Source organism: Gopherus flavomarginatus, chromosome 18 (genome assembly GCF_025201925.1).
Source record: "Gopherus flavomarginatus isolate rGopFla2 chromosome 18, rGopFla2.mat.asm, whole genome shotgun sequence".
Taxonomy (NCBI): Eukaryota; Metazoa; Chordata; order Testudines; family Testudinidae; genus Gopherus; species Gopherus flavomarginatus.
In genome coordinates this window covers 8,938,971-8,957,356 of record NC_066634.1, presented here as the reverse complement: position 1 = coordinate 8,957,356, position 18,386 = coordinate 8,938,971, and the positions used below count along the sequence as shown (strand labels likewise).

The 18,386-nt window shown below is 54.5% G+C and overlaps 1 protein-coding gene across 1 annotated transcript in view; it reads left to right on the top strand.

Moving 5' to 3' along the window:
- LOC127036605 (zinc finger protein 560-like) overlaps nt 1–18,386 on the top strand; it is an 813,726-nt gene that overhangs the window by 631,469 nt on the left and 163,871 nt on the right. The gene's annotated exons all lie outside the window — the stretch shown is intronic.

Here is an 18,386-nt window from a genome sequence, read left to right as displayed (position 1 = left end):
TGACACTACAGGATCATTGGGAGAAGATAAAGAAAACACACCATATAACTGAATTTTAAAGCTTCATTAGTCAGGAAAAACATTAATGCCCCAAGCCCTAAGCCGCTTTCATACTCAGACACATATGTCCAAACTGGCCACTTCTGTGTATAATGTTCAGCGAAGGAGGAGAGGTGGACGGGAGATTATCCTGTATACAGCTTGTCCAGAATTTCCAACATGCTTCCGCTCTTGGGAGGGCTGTTCTCTTACACCCTGGAATCTCCTGCAGTGTCTCTTTCAGGGATTCCAGTCCAGGTCGGCTGCCTGTGGCTTCTTTGGTGTCACCAAGCCACACTGGCTCCGGGGTCACAAAGGCACACTGTTGGATCTTACTGGACAGTTAAGCTTTGCAAATGTAATCTCAGTTCTGTAACTTTTATTGCCTTTGGTTCGCCTCTGTCAATTTTCCTTTTTCCACAGCCAGCTGGGGCCGAGAGCAGTTTTTCTTTGTACTTAGCATAGTCTGCGTTGATTCTTGACCTTGAACACAGAGCAACTTTCTTTTTATCCCTGGGCCAACCTGAATTTCAAATTAACCTGTTCCTTTCCTCAATAGACAAATTTGCTCATGCTATGTCAGGGCTTTTTGGTGATTAAATGCTCCTCTTAGAGGTGGGATCTTATCTAGATTGAAGTACCTTCTAGTGGGCATTGTTTAGATGTAAATATTCCAATTCTCTAAATACCTGCAGGTTGTTGAACAATAATGTACGTACATGTAATATGTGGGGGTACCCTTAGGGAGTGAGGTGGAATGTTTAGACTGTCCCCCCACCCATTTTCCACTTACACACACAGGGAGGGTGCCCTGTCTGCGCTAGCGGCTCATAAACTAAGGATTTTTCCCTACAGGGTACTCACACAGGAGAGGCTAACGAGGATGGCCACGACCCTCCTATGCCTCCCTTCAGCAAAGAGCATCGGCTAGTCTCTGGGAGACGGCGCCGCTTACTCTGATTGCATCCAGTGAGATGATCAGACTGTCAGTAGCCCACACGGAAAGGAAAGGGGAAGGGAAGGTGGGTACACACACTCCTAGACCCAGATAGCTTCCTCACCGGACGATGCCAGGCCAAGTCAGCCCACCATGGGTCGGAGCTCCTAACGATCCACTAGTTACCGGGCTTGCGTTAGAGCAGTCCTGGTCATGAGCTTCTGCTTCACAGGGTACTCTGGGCGTCTTCCGGTAACAGCCACTCATACTGGCCCCCAATACCATTCTGCATCTGATCTTGCTTTGCCTTTTTTTCAGTTTATGCTCAGTCATCGGATCCGAACCAAACACCTTCCAATTCACTAGAATGCATTCTAAGGGTGTATACCGTACCTGGCGCCCCATACCATGCCCTTGACCCATTATATGATGCTCTATTGTCTAATGGGAATTACAACAATGGGGCGTGCCCAGCCTCGGGCAAAAGTCCACACTACTGGACAATTCTTACCTTATCCAAGGGACTGATTCCTCACTGTCGCCCACGACTGCTTCTCCACTACTCGAGCGCGTTGCACCATTGTGCCCTCCCGGGTCAGTCGAACTGCATTTCCGACGAGCCCCCGGTGAAGTCACCGGTGTGCACTGGGCGTCGGTCGTCGCCGCGATCCATTGACCACCAGGAGGGATCCGGGCAAGGCTAATTTTAACCTCAAGTCCACCCAGGGACACCAAGAACTGTACCAGCATAGATAGTGCCCGGGGCCAAGCAGCAGCAGTTTGTGGCCCTGTGTGCTCGGCTTGAATAAACACACCAGGGTGGAGAAGTAAAACACAAGTTTATTTGAGCTCAAATAAGGTGCAAGGGAGAATACAATCTCAAATCCTGCACACACACACAAGCGGCTTTTCCCTTTTTAAAATCTTTTTCCTTTCCCCCCCCCTCCTTTCCCTGTAGCAATTACGAAAGCGCAGGTGAATTAAGCAATCTTGGCTGCGGCAGCTCATTAGTAAGTTTTCCTTCTGCAAGTTATCTTGTCCTTCAACACGGAGGCCTTATCACTACTGCTTTAGACCGGTTTGACCTGTGCTGCAACTGATAGCTTTCTAAGTCGAGTGGAGTTCAACATGGAGGGGCTTTAGTTCGCTTTGGCCTAGAACAGGAGGGCTTCATCGACACTCATGGCCTTCCACCCACCCGAGTTACCTAGGGTTATGCCTAGTGACACCAACACTCCCTAGCTCTGAGAGGGAACTGGGGAGCGGCCTTTCCTGCGGGGGCAGGTCACTGGGTTCTTTCCCCACCTCCACGAGGGAAATGGGGAGCGGCCATTCCTGTGGGGGCGGGGCGCTGTCTTCCCTCCCCAGCTCTGCGAGAGGACTGGGGAGCAGCCATTCCTGCAGGGGAGGGGCGCTGGGTTCCCTCCCCAGTCCTACCAGGGGACTGGGAAGAGGCTGTTCCTATGGGGGCAGGGCGCTGCATTCCCTCCCCAGCTCTGCAATGGGACTGTGTAGTGGTCGTTCCTGCGGGGGCGGGGTGCTGGGTTCCCTCTCAGCTCTGCCAGGGGACTGGACAGTAGCTGTTTGTGAGGGGGCGGGGTGGTGGGTTCCCTCCCCAGCTCTTGGAGGGGACAGAGGAGTGGCCATTCGAGAGGGGAAGGGGTGCTGTGTTCCTGACCTAACTTTGGGAGGTGACAGGGGAGGGGCAGTTCCATCGGGGGCAGGGTGGTGGTTTTCCTTCCCAGCTTTTGGAGGGGCCTTGGATGTGGCGGTTCCAGCGGGGGCAGGGCACAGACTTCCGTTCCCAGCTCTGGGAGGGGCCTGGGGAGTGGTGGTTCCAGCGGGAGGGGGTGCTGGCTTCCCTCCTGTTATAAGCAGATGGTTAAGGGTTAATGTCTCTTTTACCTGTAAAGGGTTAAGAAGCTCAGTGAACGTGGCTGACACCTGACCAGAGGACCAACTGGGGGTCAAGATACTTTCAAATCTCAGTGGAGGAAAGTCTTTGTTGTGCTGTTTGTTTTGTGATACCAGACACCTCTGTGTTCTTGGGGAACCAGGGTGCAGTATCCAGCCTGACTCATGAAAGACTCGCCCCCCCACCCCTCAGCCTCTGCTGAAACCAAAACCCATCAGAGAAAAGAACTTGCAGAGAGCAGTGAAGGGCGTTGGGAGACACACCTAGACCACTCCTGACAAGGGTGACAAGATTAAGACATCTCCATTAGCATACAGACTGGAGAGCAGACGACTCCCCTAGCCTCTTCTGCATGAAAGATGGAACAGGGAGACATCTCAGTTTGCATACAGAATGGAGAACCAAGAACCACACTGAATTCTGGGACTAGAGAAAGCAGGGAAGTACTGCATCATGGGAATCTCTGCTCCAGATACTAATGAACCTAGGCCTGCACACACCCAGCTCAGCAATTATCAAACCAATTCTAGTAATGAATCCTTAAATTGATATCCAAATAGTAAAGCTGCCTAGTTGCATTGTGAGCTCCCTGGAAGAAAACACCACCCATAGCCAAGAGTGATCAGCTCCTTTTGTCTAGTCTAAAGAAAACCCTTGAGTTATCAGCCTCACCTATAAACAAATCTAGTGTTCTCCCTTGAACAATTGTATTTTCTCTACAAAAATCCCTACTCACCCTCCAGTCAGTGTTCTGATGCTCAGATCCAAACTCTGCTCCAGTTCCACGGGGACTCCCTACTCTCCTGACTGATCGTGCTGGGCACTCTGCCTGCCTCCTGCCCTCAGGACCCTCCACTACCAGCATCATCTGGGAACCCCGACCAGTTCAAGCTTCAGGGAATGGTGAGATCCCCTTCTCTCTCTCTTTCTCTTTTCATTTTTCCTTTCTACCTTAGGTATTAACCTTTAATAATGTAGATTATGTTGGTTTAGCCTTCTTGCGTAGTTATCACCTGTATTCAATAAATAACTTGTATGGTTAAGCTGGGTGCTTCTCTCTCTCTGGCTGAACCTCACTCTTCTGTGTTGTTAGCTTCCCCCATTCACTCTGCAGCAACGCTTCTGTTACCTAAGCTAAAGATCCTTGCAGTGCCCAAAATCCTGTGGGGTTTGCTCATCAAGTAGGTTACTGCCAGTACAATTGTGTTGTGAAGGTGGGGACAGGGACGTGCTTAATCTGGGACACATGAGGGTAACAGCTTGAAAGTGCTGCTTGACCCAGTCCATGGAGCCTGGGGGCATAAGGAGAGTCAGCTTGAACATGCTGCTTCATCCAGCCCAGTGAGTCCAGGGACATATAAGGGGTCAGCTTCACAGTGCTGATTGACCCGGTCTGCTCAGACTTGCTCTGTTAATGTATGTGTGCGTGGGTGTGGGCTCATCTGGTTTTGGAGCTGGAGAAACCCACCCCTAGGGAACCTAGGTCCTGCAGGATAGCTCCACTGGGAGGGGACTTGCGGGAAGAGAGAAGTAGAGCTCCATATGAGCACACAAGTGACACAAGCAGTACATTGATAGAATTACAGAATCCCCTTCCCCAGAAAGGTAACCCGAATAAATGAGCCTATCCCAAAGTAATGGGCAAATCTGGTAACATTTGTTCTTTGTTCACTCTTGGGGCTAAGAGGGACCAGACGTGCAACCAGGTTTTCTCCAATCTTTCTGAATCAGTTTCTCGTGTTTCAAAATAGTAAGTATAGCCAGGAAACATGGATTAGTCTTATGTTTGTTTTCTTAACTTGTAAATGTGTCTTTTGCTGGAAGGATTTTTACCTCTGTTTGCTGTAACTTTCAATCTCAGGCTAAGTTGAGGGGAGGTCCCTCTGGACTATATAAGTCTGAATACCTTGTAAAACATTTTCCATCCTGATTTTACAGAGATAATTTTTACCTTTTCTTTCTTTAATCAAAAGCTTTCTATTTTAAGAACCTGATTGATTTTTTCCCTTGTTTTAAGACCCAAAGGGATTGGGTCTGAACGCACCAGAGATTGGTGGGGGGGGAAGGAGTGGGGCGGAAGGTTAATTCCTCTTTGTTTTAAGATCCAAGGACTTTGGATCAGTGTAGCCTCTCAGGGTAACCCAGGGAGGGGAAAGTCTGGGGGGAAAAAGGGCGGGGGGAAGGCTAATTTCTCCTTGTTGTCAGATCCAAGGGATTTGGGTCTTGGGTTCCCCAGGGAAGGTTTTGGGGGAACAGGAAGTGTGCCAAACACTATATTTTTGGCTGGTGGCAGCGTACCAAATTTAAGCTGGTAATTAAGATTAAAAGTGATCATGCAGGTCCTCACTTTTTGGACGCTAAAGTTCAAAGTGGGGAAAGAACCTTCATACCCCCCCAGAATGGACCTTGCCTGGGCGGACTCGCTGTGGGAAGAGCATGGAGGGTCAGAGGATGCTGAATGCTCCAAGGAGAGACCCAGGAGGTGAAGACTTGTGAGCTTCTTGCCCTAAAAACATCTGTTCCAAGGTAGAGGAGGCTCCTCAAAGTCCTGACTGGCTTGGTGGGGAGCAGTTCCAGAGCATTGCCCGGTGACTCCGTGACAACTGGTGGCAGCGGCAGGATGTACTGCACCCCGTGAATGGTGCTGCTTGCAATAAGTGACTGGGGAGCAGTAAAACAAAGGAGGGATAATAAGAACCAGGTGTGCTGAAGGCTCAGAGAGGGACAGTTTCAGGGAGCGGTTAACCTCTGGGAGTGTGTGACCAGCGAGAAGGCCTGTTGGAGTAACAGGGTCCCCCTGAGGAGTGCAGCGGACAGTATCGTGGCGGAGGATCTTGCTGCTCGACCCTGGGAGAGAGGATTTTTGCAGTAGCAGGGTCCCCCTGGGGATTGCAGGAGCAGTTCCAGGGGCAGAGGAGTCTGCAGCTCGACCCTGGCAAAGAGGTGGTGACCACGAGAAGGGCTGGCACACCAGGGGGTCTTCCTGGAAACCATGAGGGAGCCAAGAGCACACAGGCCTGTGAGTCCAGAGCCACTTGGGAATCGTGAGTTGATGGCCTATCACCATCTCCTTGAGAAGGACATTGTGATCCTGTGCACAAAGAGAGGGTTACGCACGGGGAAGTTCACCAAGGCACAGTTAATCGTGCAGTTGGAGGAGGAGGACCCCTCTGAGCAGCAGATTCCTGACCCAGATGGGGCTGCAAGAGGATCTGGGAGCAGCTGGAGCAGCAGCCAGATATCCCCGAGTCTGGTCTCCAACCAGATGAGAGTTTTCAGGATCAGGTTCCCCATCAGGGGATCGGAGACGGATGGGATGGGAGCAGAGTCCGAGAGAGCAAGGGGACCGTGAGAGAGAGCAAGAGCCCAAGGAAAAGCTGCAGGAGAAACAGCAGCAGCATGAACTGGGGATGGTGGAGCGGATAGACATAGGGGGCTGCCGAGGGGTCAATGGGGAGACACGCCTGGGGTGGCGAGACCCTGGGACAGAGAGAACTGTGGTGGTGCAGCCGCAGATGCTGAGGGGTTGTGGGACCTGGGTGAAGGTCCCCAGGGTGAAGCCCCTCATCCTGTCTGTGGCCCAGATCCCTGTGCAGACCCAGGAGGAGTCTGGCTGGCTGGCCGTTGGCGTTCTCCAGGATATCGGCCCTGTTGCGGGGTGACTGTGTCTCTTTGGGACAGGATCCAGGCCCTGCTCCTGTAACGGCCGAGGGTTTGAATTCAAATCCAGGGAACCAATTGGCTAGAAAGGAAATTGTCAGTGAAAATGCAAATGACCTGGCTGGCGGAGGGGAGGGGCTGCTGGGCTCAGGACACCTGCCTACCTGTAACCAGCCCCCTGGGGCTGAGTGGGAGGGAGAGATGCTCCGCACCCCCCTGCACACCGGAGAGGGGGCTCACGCTGGCTCTGATGCTGTAACCAAAGCAAGGAGCTCGCTGCCTGCCCCCACTCGAACCGCCACTCCCCAGACCCCTCCCACAGCTGGGGAGGGAAGCCAGCCCCCCGCCCCTGCTGGAACCGCCACTCCCCAGTCCCCTTCCAGAGCTGGGGAAGGAAGCCAGTGCCCCGACCCCACTCGAACCGCCACTGCCTGCTCCCCTCCCAGAGCTGGAGAGGGAAGCCAGCGCTCCACCCACGCTGGAACTGCCACTCCATAGGCTTGTCCCAGAGCTGAGGAGGGAAGCCAGCGCCCCGCCCCCGCTCGAAATCCACCTCCTGCTCCCCTCCCAGAGCTGGGGTGGGAAGCCAGCTCCCCGCCCCCGCTCGAGCAGCCACACCCCACGCCTCTCCCAGAGCTGGGGAGGGAAGACAGCACCCCGCCAATGCTCGAATAGCAACTCCCCACTCCCCCCCAAGAGTTAGGGAGGGAATACAACGCCCCTCCCCCACTGGAACCGCCACTTTCCGCTCCCTTCCCAGAGCTGGGGACGGAAGCCACCTCTCCCACAGGAACCTCTCCTTGCAACCTCACCTCATGGTCTGTACTGCACTGAGGTCGACCAGGTCCCTTGGTCTCCGCAAGGAGGGATCTTTCTGCAGCTCGGCCTGGAACTCAGCAGCTGGGACAGGGATGGGGACCTGCTCTCTCTCAACAGCTGGGTCTGAGGCCGCAGCCTCTCTGAGCCGTGTCCCTGGGCATTCCCTCCCCAGCAGGTTAGGGTCCTGCCCTTCGGGCACAGTACCTTCCACGTTGTCGGGGCGCAGTGCCCTGTGCCGACTCTCACTACGGGTCACAACCAGGACACCTCGGGCGTTGCTTGGCCAGACCTCCAGGTCCCTCCCATTAATACCTCTGTGGGCAAATGTGGGTGTACCCCCACGTCCTTGGGGCCCTCCTTGGCCCCCCACTTCAGGTGTACCCTCGCCACAGGTACCTCGAATGAGGTCCTGCCCACACCCATCAGGGTCAGGTAGGTGTCGGGAACCATCCGATCTGAGGCCACCACCTCGGGCCGGGCCAGCGTCACGTCTGCGCCCGTGTCCCAGTGACCTTCCTCCCTTCTACCTCCAGGGAAACAAGGCACTGTCTCCGGAGGGGCAGCCCCGCTCCCACCCTGTAAACCAAAAACTCTGAGCCTGGAGCATCCAACCCCCAGAGGAGCTGACCTGGGGACCTCCTCCGTCTTTCACCAGTGGTACGCTGCCAGCCCCCCTTTCCTGGGAATGTTGCCCCTCATCCGACTGGGTCTTTACCCAGTCAACCCTCTGCAGGTTGGGTCTGCTCGGTCTGTCCCTGGGCTTGGGGCACTGGGCTCGTATGTGGCCTTGTTGGCCACAGTGATAGCAGCCCATGTCTCGTAGGTCCCCTCAAGTGGGACGGATGGACCTGATGCTGGATGTTCCCTTTTGGTGGGGGTTCTCCATAGGCCCCCGCTGGGAGGTCCCATGGTGACTCTCTCTCTGCGTTGAGGTAGGCCTGCTCCTTCGAGAGTCCTCCCTGTTATCCCCTGCCCGACTATCCACAAATTGGTCGGCCAGCTGGCCTGCGTGCTGCGGGTTCTCCGGCTTCTGGTCCATCAACCACAGCCTCAGGTCGGACGGGCCCTGCTTGTACAGGTGCTCCAGTATGAATAGGTCAAGCAGGTCCTCTTTAGTTTGGGCCCCAGCTGTCCACTTGAGGGCTTACCCCTGCGCCCGGTTGACCAGTTGTAGGTATGTGACCTCACGGGATTTACGCTGACTCTGGAATTTTTTCTGGTACATCTCAGGAGTCAGCCCAAACTCGCGGAGCAGGGCCTGTTTGAACAGCTCGTAGTCCTCTGCCTCTGCCCCTTTCATTCAGCTGTACACCTCCATGGCAGTGGAGTCCAGTAAGCGGGTGAGAAATGAGATCCTGTCTGCAGGGTCAACCCTGTGCAGCTCACAGGCATTCTCAAAGGCCATCAGGAAGGTGTCTATGTCCTCCTCCTCCTTACGCCAGGCCAGGAAACACTTATCAAAGCTCTTTGTAGGCTTGGGTCCCCCCTCACTCGCCGCAGCCGGGGCCCCACTGCTCCTCAGCCAGGCCAGATCCAGCTCATGCTTACGCTGGATCTCCTTCTCCTCCTGCTCATGCTGGCGCTGGTTCTCCTCATGTTTAAGCTGATTCTCCCACTCCTTCAGTTCTTGCCTCCTTAACTCGAGCTCTTCTCGTCTCAGCTCCCTGTCATGTTCCATCCACATCCATTCCAGGGACGGGGAGCTCCGCCGGGACGATCCCCTGCTGGCCGCCGGGGTCAGGCTGCCCTCGGTATTCACTGGGCTTCCCCCAACTCCACCCCTAGGTATAGGTGCGCAGGGTCTCGGGGTGTCCTCGGCAGCAGTCTGGCCCCTCCCAGTCATGTCAGGCCCCGGGGCCCATGCTGCGTCCGCTGGGCAGCTTCCCTCATGGACCTAGCTCCGTTCACCCGAGCGATCCTTCTCCTCCAGCTGGGCAATTAGCTGTTCTTTGGTGGACCTCCCAATGAACAGCCCCCTCTGCTTGCACAGCTCCACCAGGTCTTTCTTAAGGCTCTTAACATACATCTTCCTGCTGGCTACTCGCTGGCCTGTGCTCTCAGCTTCCACCGGTTCCAGGGAGACCCCTCATGCACCAGCCCTTTTTCCGGTCACCCCCTCTCTGGAGGGTCTAGCTGCAAAATCCTCTACCCCTGGGACCGCTCCTGCAATCCCCCCGGGGGACACTGTTACTGCAAAGTCCTTCTCTCTGGTCACACACTCACAGTGGTTAATCACCCCCTGACCCCATCTCTCTCTCACTCTTCAGCCCACCTGGTCCTTGTCAGTCCCCCTTTGTTTTACTGCTCCCCCGTCACTTACTGCAGGAAGCGCCGTCCACGGGGTGCAGTAAATCCTGCCTCTGCCACCAGTTGTCACGGAGTGTGGGGGAGTCAAGGCCCTGTACCCCTTTTCCTGTGATTCACCAGGACTCTCAGCCAGCCAGTAAAGCAGGTGGTTTATTTACATGCCAGGAACACAGTCCAAGACAGGTCTTGCAGGCCCAGACAACAGGATCCCCCCAGTTAGGTCCATCTGGGGGCCCCAGGAGCACCACAGCCCCATTTGGGGTGGGGGCGTCAAGCTCTGTCTGTCCTTCCCTTCCTCCCCCAGCCAGCTCCAGACTGCCAAACCCCCTCCAGCCCCTCCTCCTCTCTCAGTTGCTTTCCCCGGGCCAGGAGGTCACCTGATCCCTTTGTCTCCAACACTTTCAGCTGGCACCTTTGCAGAGGAGGGGCCCAGGCCATCAGTGGCTAGGAGACAAAGTGCCAGGCATTTTGGTGAACTGGTCCTTAGCTTTGCTAGATACCTAAGAACTGCCATGGAGACACTGAGGCACCAACACAGTATTCACAGACCACAGTAAGAACAGTCCCAGTTCATCACACCACCTGGCTGCAGGGAGACTGGGATGTGCTGGGCTAAGGGAGGCCAGGCCTGAGGCCCTGAGAGTTTCCTGTGCTAGGTTCAACTCTCAATAAACCCTCCTGTTTTATGCTGGCTGAGAGTCACTTTGGGCTAGAGAACAGGAGGCATCAAACCCTTCGGGGGTGAGGAGGCCCTGGGGGTCCAGAGCGTGTGGACTCCCTAAGGGGGCCCACAGCAGAGACAGACGTGCTAAGGCTCAGAGAGGTGCGGCTCCAGGAGGTGGAATGGCCTGACCCAGAGTGAGAGTGGACCCCCGAGAAGGGCTGTCGCACTGAAAGGGGCACCCCCCACGGACCACATGGGGCCGCGGGTGGGCACGATCTGTGAGTCCGTGACAGAGGGTACGTGAAGGGAGTGTGGATCAGGGCAAGGGGGACGGGGGACGATCAGATGCGAGGGGGGGCGGGACGCAGGGGCTGGTCGGATCTGGGGTTGTGGGATGCGGGGTGGTTGGACCTGAAGGGGCGGGATGTGGGTCGGGGGCCGGTTTGACCCTAGGTTGGGACAAGTCACGGGGCAAGGGGACAGGTCAGACCCAGGCAGGGGGCAGGTCACAGGGCCGGGGGGCGGGAAGTGGGGTGGGGGGCACTTGGACGCAGATGGGGTGGGGGGCGAGGTGGACCAGGGAAGGGCGGGACACGCAGGGGAGGGTGCAGGACACAAGAGTTTGCGGGAAGGTGCTGGGGGGCAGGAATCTGAGAGGCGCTGTCTGTGAGGTATCTGCAGGGGGAGGTGATGAGTGGGGGGGTCTGAGAAGCGCTGGCTGGGTGGTCCCTGCAGGGGCGGCTGAGCAGCGGGGTATGAGAGGGGCTGGCTGGGGGGTCTCTGCAAGGGGCGGTGATCAGCAGGGGGGGTCTTAGGTCGGGTGTGCTTGATGGCCCTGACAAGCCGCATGTGGGAAGGATTATGCAGCCTGAACCCTTTTGCCACCCCAGTACCCCTGGGGTTCAAACTGGGATTGGGTCTTTTCCCAGCACTCTGGGTTGCGATTGGGGCTTTCTTGGTTAAGATCCCCCTGTAATAACCTTAGTTCCAGATTTGGACCTTAGCGTCCAAAATATGGGGGTTAGCATGAAAACCTCCAAGCTTAGCCACCAGCCTGGACCTGGTACCTGCTGCCACCACCCAAAAAATTAGAGTGTTTTGGGGCACTCTGGTCCCCCTGAAAAACCTTCCCTGGGGACCCCAAGACCCAAATTCCTTGAGTCTCACAACAAAGGGAAATAATCCTTTTTCCCTTCCCCCCTCCAGGTGCTCCTGGAGAGATACACAGACACAAGCTCTGTGAATCCAAACAGAGTGAATCTCCCTCTCTGTTCCCAATCCTGGAAACAAAAAGTACTTTCCTCTTCACCCAGAGGGAATGCAAAATCAGGCTAGCCACTTCAACACACACAGATCTCCCCTGATTTCTTCCTCCCACCAATTCCCTGGTGAGTACAGACTCAATTTCCCTGCAGTAAAGAAAAACTCCAACAGGTCTTAAAAGAAAGCTTTATATAAAAAAGAAAGAAAAAATACAAATAGTCTCTCTGTATTAAGATGACACAATACAGGGCAATTTCTTAAAAGAATATTGAATAAACAGCCTTATTCCAAAAGAATACAAATCAAAGCACTCCAGCACTTATATTCATGCAAATACCAAAGAAAAGAAACCATATAACTTACTATCTGATCTCTTTGTCCTTACACTTGGAAACAGAAGACTAGAAAAAAGAAACTACTTCTCCAAAGCTCAGAGAAAGCAGGCAGCCAGAAAACAAAGACAAAAACACTCAGTTCCCTCCACCCAAAGTTGAAAAAATCCGGTTTCCTGATTGGTCCTCTGGTCAGGTGCTTCAGGTGAAAGAGACATTAACCCTTAGCTATCTGTTTATGACACCCCCCCTCTTGGCTTTTGGCCAGCTTTGGGTTTGGGCAGCCGCTCCCCACCTATTGGCCCAGATTCAACACCTCTGCCGTCCCCACCTTACACTTTTCAGCTTTTACCGTCAGTCTTGCCTCCTTGAGGCAGCCCAGCCCTCTCTTCACCTGGGACACCTGTTCCTCCCAGGTCTGGCTAAAGACACACATGTCATTGTATGCCAGGGCCATGTTCTCCATCCCCCTCAGCTTGTCTAGAATCTCCCCAGGCCTAGGGATGGGGTAGGCATTGGACACTCTGATGGCTTTAAGCTTTCGATAGTCCCCACTAAACCAGATCATCCTGTCTCCCCTGGGGATCAGCCCCACGGGTGAGGCCAATGGGCTGTTGAATGGCTGGATGCCATCTAAAGCCAGCAGGTCCTTGACCTCTCTCTCCAGGTTCTGGGCTGCTTTCCCAGTGACTCTGAACAGGGAACACGTGATGGGGAGATTGGGTCCCACCTCAGGGAAGAGATCCCCCAGGGGGTCTTCCCTCTTCTCCTCCCAATCCTCCCCTTCCAGGTTCGGGGGTCCCCTCACTCTCCTCTCGTCCAGAAGCTCATAGACTCATAGACTCATAGGTCAGAAGGGACCAATCTGATCATCTAGTCTGACCTCCTGCACAAGGCAGGCCACAGAACCCCACCCATCCAATTTTATAACAACCCCTATCCCAGGACCGAGTTATTGAAATCCTCAAAAATGGTTTGAAGACCTCAAGCTGCAGAGACACCACCAGCAAGCGACCCGTGCCCCACGCTGCAGGGGAAGGCAAAAAACCTCCAGGGCACCTGCCAATCCGCCCTGGAGGAAAATTCCTTCCCGACCCCAAATATGGCGATCAGCTAAACCCTGAGCATGTGGGCAAGAGTCACCAGCTAGCACCCAAGAAGGAATTCTCCACAGCAACTCAGTACCCATCGCATGCAACATCTCCCCGCAGACCATTGAGCAGACCTGTCTGGTGGTAATTCAAGATCAATTGCCCAAATTAACGATCCTATCATAACATCCCCTCCATATACTTATCAAGCTTTGTCTTAAAGCCAGGAAAGTCTTTTGCCCCTACTACTTCCCTCGGAAGGCTATTCCAGAACTTCACTCCCCTAATGGTCAGAAACCTTCGTCTAATTTCAAGTCTAAACTTCCTAATATCCAGTTTATACCCATTCGTCCTTGTGGCTACATTAGTACTAAACTTAAATAATTCCTCTCCCTCCCTAACGTTAACCCCCTTGATATATTTATATAGGGCGAGCATATCCCCCCTCAGCCTTCTTTTGGCCAGGCTAAACAAGCCAAGCTCTTTGAGTCTCCTTTCATAAGGCAGTTTTTCCATTCCTCGGATCATCCTTGTAGCCCGTCTCTGAACCTGTTCCAGTTTGAATTCATCCTTCTTGAACATGGGACACCAGAACTGCACACAGTATTCCAGATGGGGTCTCACCAACGCCGTATACAACGGTACTAACACATCCTTATCCTTGCAGGAAATACCCCGCCTGATGCATCCCAAAATCGCATTTGCTTTTTTAACAGCCGTATCACATTGGCGACTCATAGTCATCCTGCTATCAACCAGTACCCCAAGGTCCTTCTCTTCCTCCGTCGCTTCCAACTGATGCGCCCCCAACGTATATCCAAAATTCTTATTATTAATTCCTAAATGCATGACCTTGCACTTTTCACTGTTGTATTTCATCCTATTTCTATTACTCCAGTTTACAAGGTGGTTCAGATCTTCCTGAATAGTATCCCTGTCCTTCTCCGAGTTAGCAATACCCCCCAGCTTCGTGTCATCCGCAAACTTTATTAGCACATTCCCGCTCTTTGTGCCAAGGTCAGTAATAAAAAGGTTAAATAAGATCGGTCCCAAAACCGATCCTTGAGGGACTCCACTGGTGACCTCCTTCCAGTCCGACAGTTCACCTTTCAATACGACCCTCTGGAGTCTCCCCTTTAACCAGTTCCTTATCCACCTTACAACTTTCATATTCACTCCCAGCTTTTCCAATTTAACTAACAGCTCCGTGTGCGGAACCGTGTCGAACACCTTACTGAAATCTAGGTAAATTATATCTACCACATTTCCTTTATCTAAGTAATCCGTCACCTTCTCAAAGAAGGAGATCAGATTGGTTTGGCACGATCTACCTTTAGTAAATCCGTGTTGCAATTCGTCACAATTCCCATTGACCTCTATGTCCTTAATTACTTTCTCCCTTAAAATTTTTTCGAAGACCTTACATACTACAGACGTCAAGCTAACAGGCCTATAATTACCCGGATCACTCTTATTCCCTTTCTTAAAAATAGGAACTACATTAGCAATCCTCCAGTCATACGGCACAACCCCCGAGCTTATCGATTGCTTAAAAATTCTCGCTAACGGGCTCGCAATTTCACGCGCCAGTTCCTTTAATATCCTCGGGTGGAGATTGTCCGGGCCCTCCGACTTCGTCCCATCGAGCTGTTCAAGTACGGCCTCTACCTCAGTTGCAGTAATATCCACTTCCATATCCACATTCCCGTTTATCATCCCTCCATCATCGCAAGGTTCCTCACTAGTCTTATTAAAAACCGAGGCAAAGTACTTGTTTAGATGTTGGGCCATGCCTAGGTTATCCTTAACCTCCATTCCATCCTCAGTGTATAGCGGCCCCACTTCTTCTTTCTTTGTTTTCTTCTTATTTATGTGGCTGTAGAACCTTTTACTATTGGTTTTGATTCCCTTTGCAAGTTCCAGTTCAATGCGGCTTTTAGCCTTCCTCACTTTATCCCTACATGTTCTGACCTCAGCAAGGTAGCTTTCTTTACTGATCCTGCCTTCCTTCCACTCCCTGTAAGCTTTCTGCTTTTGTCTAATCCCCTCTCTGAGTTGCTTGCTCATCCAGTTTGGCCTACAACTCCTGCCCATGGTTCTTTTCCCCTTTCTCGGGATGCAGGCTTCCGACAGTCTCCGCAGCTGTGACTTAAAGAAATTCCAGGCCTCCTCCACATTTAAATCCACTAATTCCTCCATCCAGTCCACTTCCCTAACTAATTTCCTTAACTCTTTAAAATTAGCCCTGGAGAAGTCAAAAACCCTAATCGCAGATCTACATTTGTTTATCCTTCCATCTAGTTTGAACTGAATCAGCTCATGATCACTCGAACCAAGGTTGTCCCCTACCACCATTTCTTCTACGAGGTCCTCACTGCTCACCAACACCAAGTCTAAAATGGCATCCCCTCTTGTAGGTGCTTCAACTACTTGATGAAGAAATCCATCCGCTATCACATCCAGAAAAATCTGACCCCTATTATTCGTGCAAGTACTCGTCCTCCAGTCTATATCCGGGAAGTTGAAGTCCCCCATAATCACACATTTCCCCTTTGTGTTTACTTCATTAAAGACATTAAAGAGGTCTCTATCCATATCCCAATCCGATCCCGGCGGTCTGTAGCACACCCCAAGCACTATCTCAGGGGAAGCTCTAGTTGCTTTTTTACCCAGCGTGATTTTTGCCCAGACGGACTCTGTCTTATCCATTCCATCGCATCTTATTTCGCTACATTTAATTTCATCATTGATGTACAAGGCTACTCCCCCACCTTTGCCTTTCTTCCTGTCTTTTCTGAACAGCACATAGCCTTCAATACCCGTGCTCCAGTCATGAGTACTATTCCACCAGGTTTCGGTAATCCCTATAATATCCGGCTTCACTTCCTGCACGAGTAACTCCAGTTCCTCCATCTTGTTACCTAGGCTCCTCGCATTAGTGTACAAACCTTTTAATTTTCGGCGTTTGGCGTCAGTGACATTCTTTCCCCCGTCGTGCACAGACTTTCTACCACCAGCATCACCCGTTACTCTGGTTTCTACTCCACTATTCCTCCTTGGATCAAATCTTGGGGCCGCAAGGGTATCCCCGCTCACTTTGTTTACTTCCCTCTCCAGGTTATGTTCTGGCGTGGAGATCTCCCGAACATTTCCCAACCATCTCCCCCAACTTTCTAGCTCTAAAGGGAAGAACCCTGTGGATTCCTGGGGCATCACCAGCTGCCTCCCGATTCTTCCTAGTTTTACTTCCCGTTGGGGAGCCCATTCCCGGTACAGGAATTCCTTCTCCCACAGGACTCTGTCCCTGCAGCCTTCCCCAAGGGGGTTTGCAGCGCTGTGGCCAGCAAGTTCCCTTAGCTTCTCCAAGGAGGAATCCCTCTGCAGATCACCCCAATGGTTGGGAGGAGCCTGGGGAGATGTGGTAAGAGCGGGGGAGTGGCATTGGCTTCCCTCCCCAGCTCTGCCAGTGGATGGGGAGCAGTCGTTCCTGCGGGGCTGGGGCGCAGGGTTCCCCTCCCACTTCTGTGAGGGGACTGGGCAGCTGTCATTCCTGCGGGGGTGGGGCGCTGAATTCCTTCCCCAGCTCTGCGATGGGACTGGGGAACGTCCGTTGCTGCCAGGGCGGGGCGCTGGGTTCCCTTCTGAGCTCTGCCATGGGAATTTGGTGCGGTCGTTCCAGCTGGGGAGGTGCTCTGCCTTCCCTCCCCAGCTCTGCCAGGGGACTTGTCAGCGGCAGTTCAAGTGGTCGTGGGGCGCTGGGTTCCTTCCCCGGCTCTGCCACGGGACTGGGGAGCAACCGTTCCAGAGAGGGCTGGGCGCTGCCTGCCCTCCCCACCTTTTCGAGGGGATTGTGGGGCGCCATTCCAGTTGGGGCAGGGCGGTGGGTTCCCTCCCCAGCTCTGCAAGGGGACTGGGGAGCGGCCGTTCCTGCGGGGGTGGGGCGCTGCCTTCCCTCTCCAGCACTGCGAGGGGACTGGGGAGCAGCCCCTCCTGCGGGGGCGGGGCGCTGGGTTCCCCTCCCAGCTCTGTGAGGGGACTGGGCAGCTCTCGTTCCTGTGGGGGTGGTGCGCTGGGTTTCCTTCACAGCTCTGCGATGGGAATGGAGAGCGGCCGTTCCTGCAGGGGTGGTGCACTGAATTCCCCTCCCAGCTCTGCCAGGGGACTGGGGAGTGGCCGTTCCTGTGGGGGCGGGATGCTAGGTTCCCTCTCAGCTCTGCGTGGGGACTGGGGAGTGGCCGTTCCTGCAGGGGCAGGGCGCTGGGTTCCCTCGCCAGCTCTGCCAGGGGCCTGAGGAGTGGCCATTCCTGCAGGGTCTTAACTCTGCCTGCCCTCCCCACCTCTGCTAGAGGAATGTGTGTCCGCTATTCCAGCAGGGGCGGGGCGCTGCCTTCCCTCCCCACCTATACCAGGGGACTGGGAAGCGGCCATTCCTGCAGTGGCGGGGCGCTGGGTTCCCTCCCAACTCTGCGAGGGGACTGGAGAGCAGCTGTTCCTGCGGGGGCGGGGCGCTGCCTTCCCTCCCCAGCTCTGCGAGGGGACTGGGGAGCGGCCGTTCCTGCGGGGGCGGGGCGCTGCCTTCCCTCCCCAGCTCTGCAAGGGGACTCAGGAGCGGCTGTTTCTGCGGGGGCAGGGCACTGGGTTCGCTCTCCGACTCTGAGAAGGGACTAGGGAGCGGCCATTCCTCAAGGGGCGGGGCACTCGGTTCCCTACCAACTCTGCGAGGGGAGTGGGAAGGGGTCGTTCCTGCGAGGGCGGGGCGCTGGGTTCCCTCCCCTGCTCTGCTAGGGGACTGGAGAGCAACAGTTCCAGCGGGGGCGGGGCACTGGTTTCCATTCCCAGCTCTGCAAGGGGACTTGGGAGCGGCTGTTCCTATGGGGGTGGGGCGCTGTGTGCACTCCCCAGCTCTGCCAAGGGACTGGGGAGTGGCCATTCTTGCGGGGGTGGGGCACTGGGTTCCCCTCCCAGCTCTGCGAGGGGACTGGGCAGCTGTTATTCCTCCGGGGGTGGGGCGCTGTGTTCCCTCCCCAGCTCTGCAAAAGGACTGGGGAGCAGCTGTTCTTGCGAGGGTTTGGCGCTCGGTTCTCTCCACAGCTCTATGAGGGAACTGATTAGCGGCCGTTCCTGCGGGGGTGGAGCGCTGCCTTCCCTCCCCAGCTCTGCCAGGGGACTGGGGAGCGGCCGTTCCTGCGGGGGTGGGGTGCTGGGTTCCCTCCCCAGCTCTGGGAGGGGCCTGGGGAGTTGCGAATGCAGCGGGGGAGGGGCCTGGCGAATGGCGGTTCAAGAGGGGGCAGGGCGTTGGCTTCCCTCTTAAGCTCTGGGAGTGGCCTGGGGAATGGCGGTTTGACCGGGGGTGGGGCGC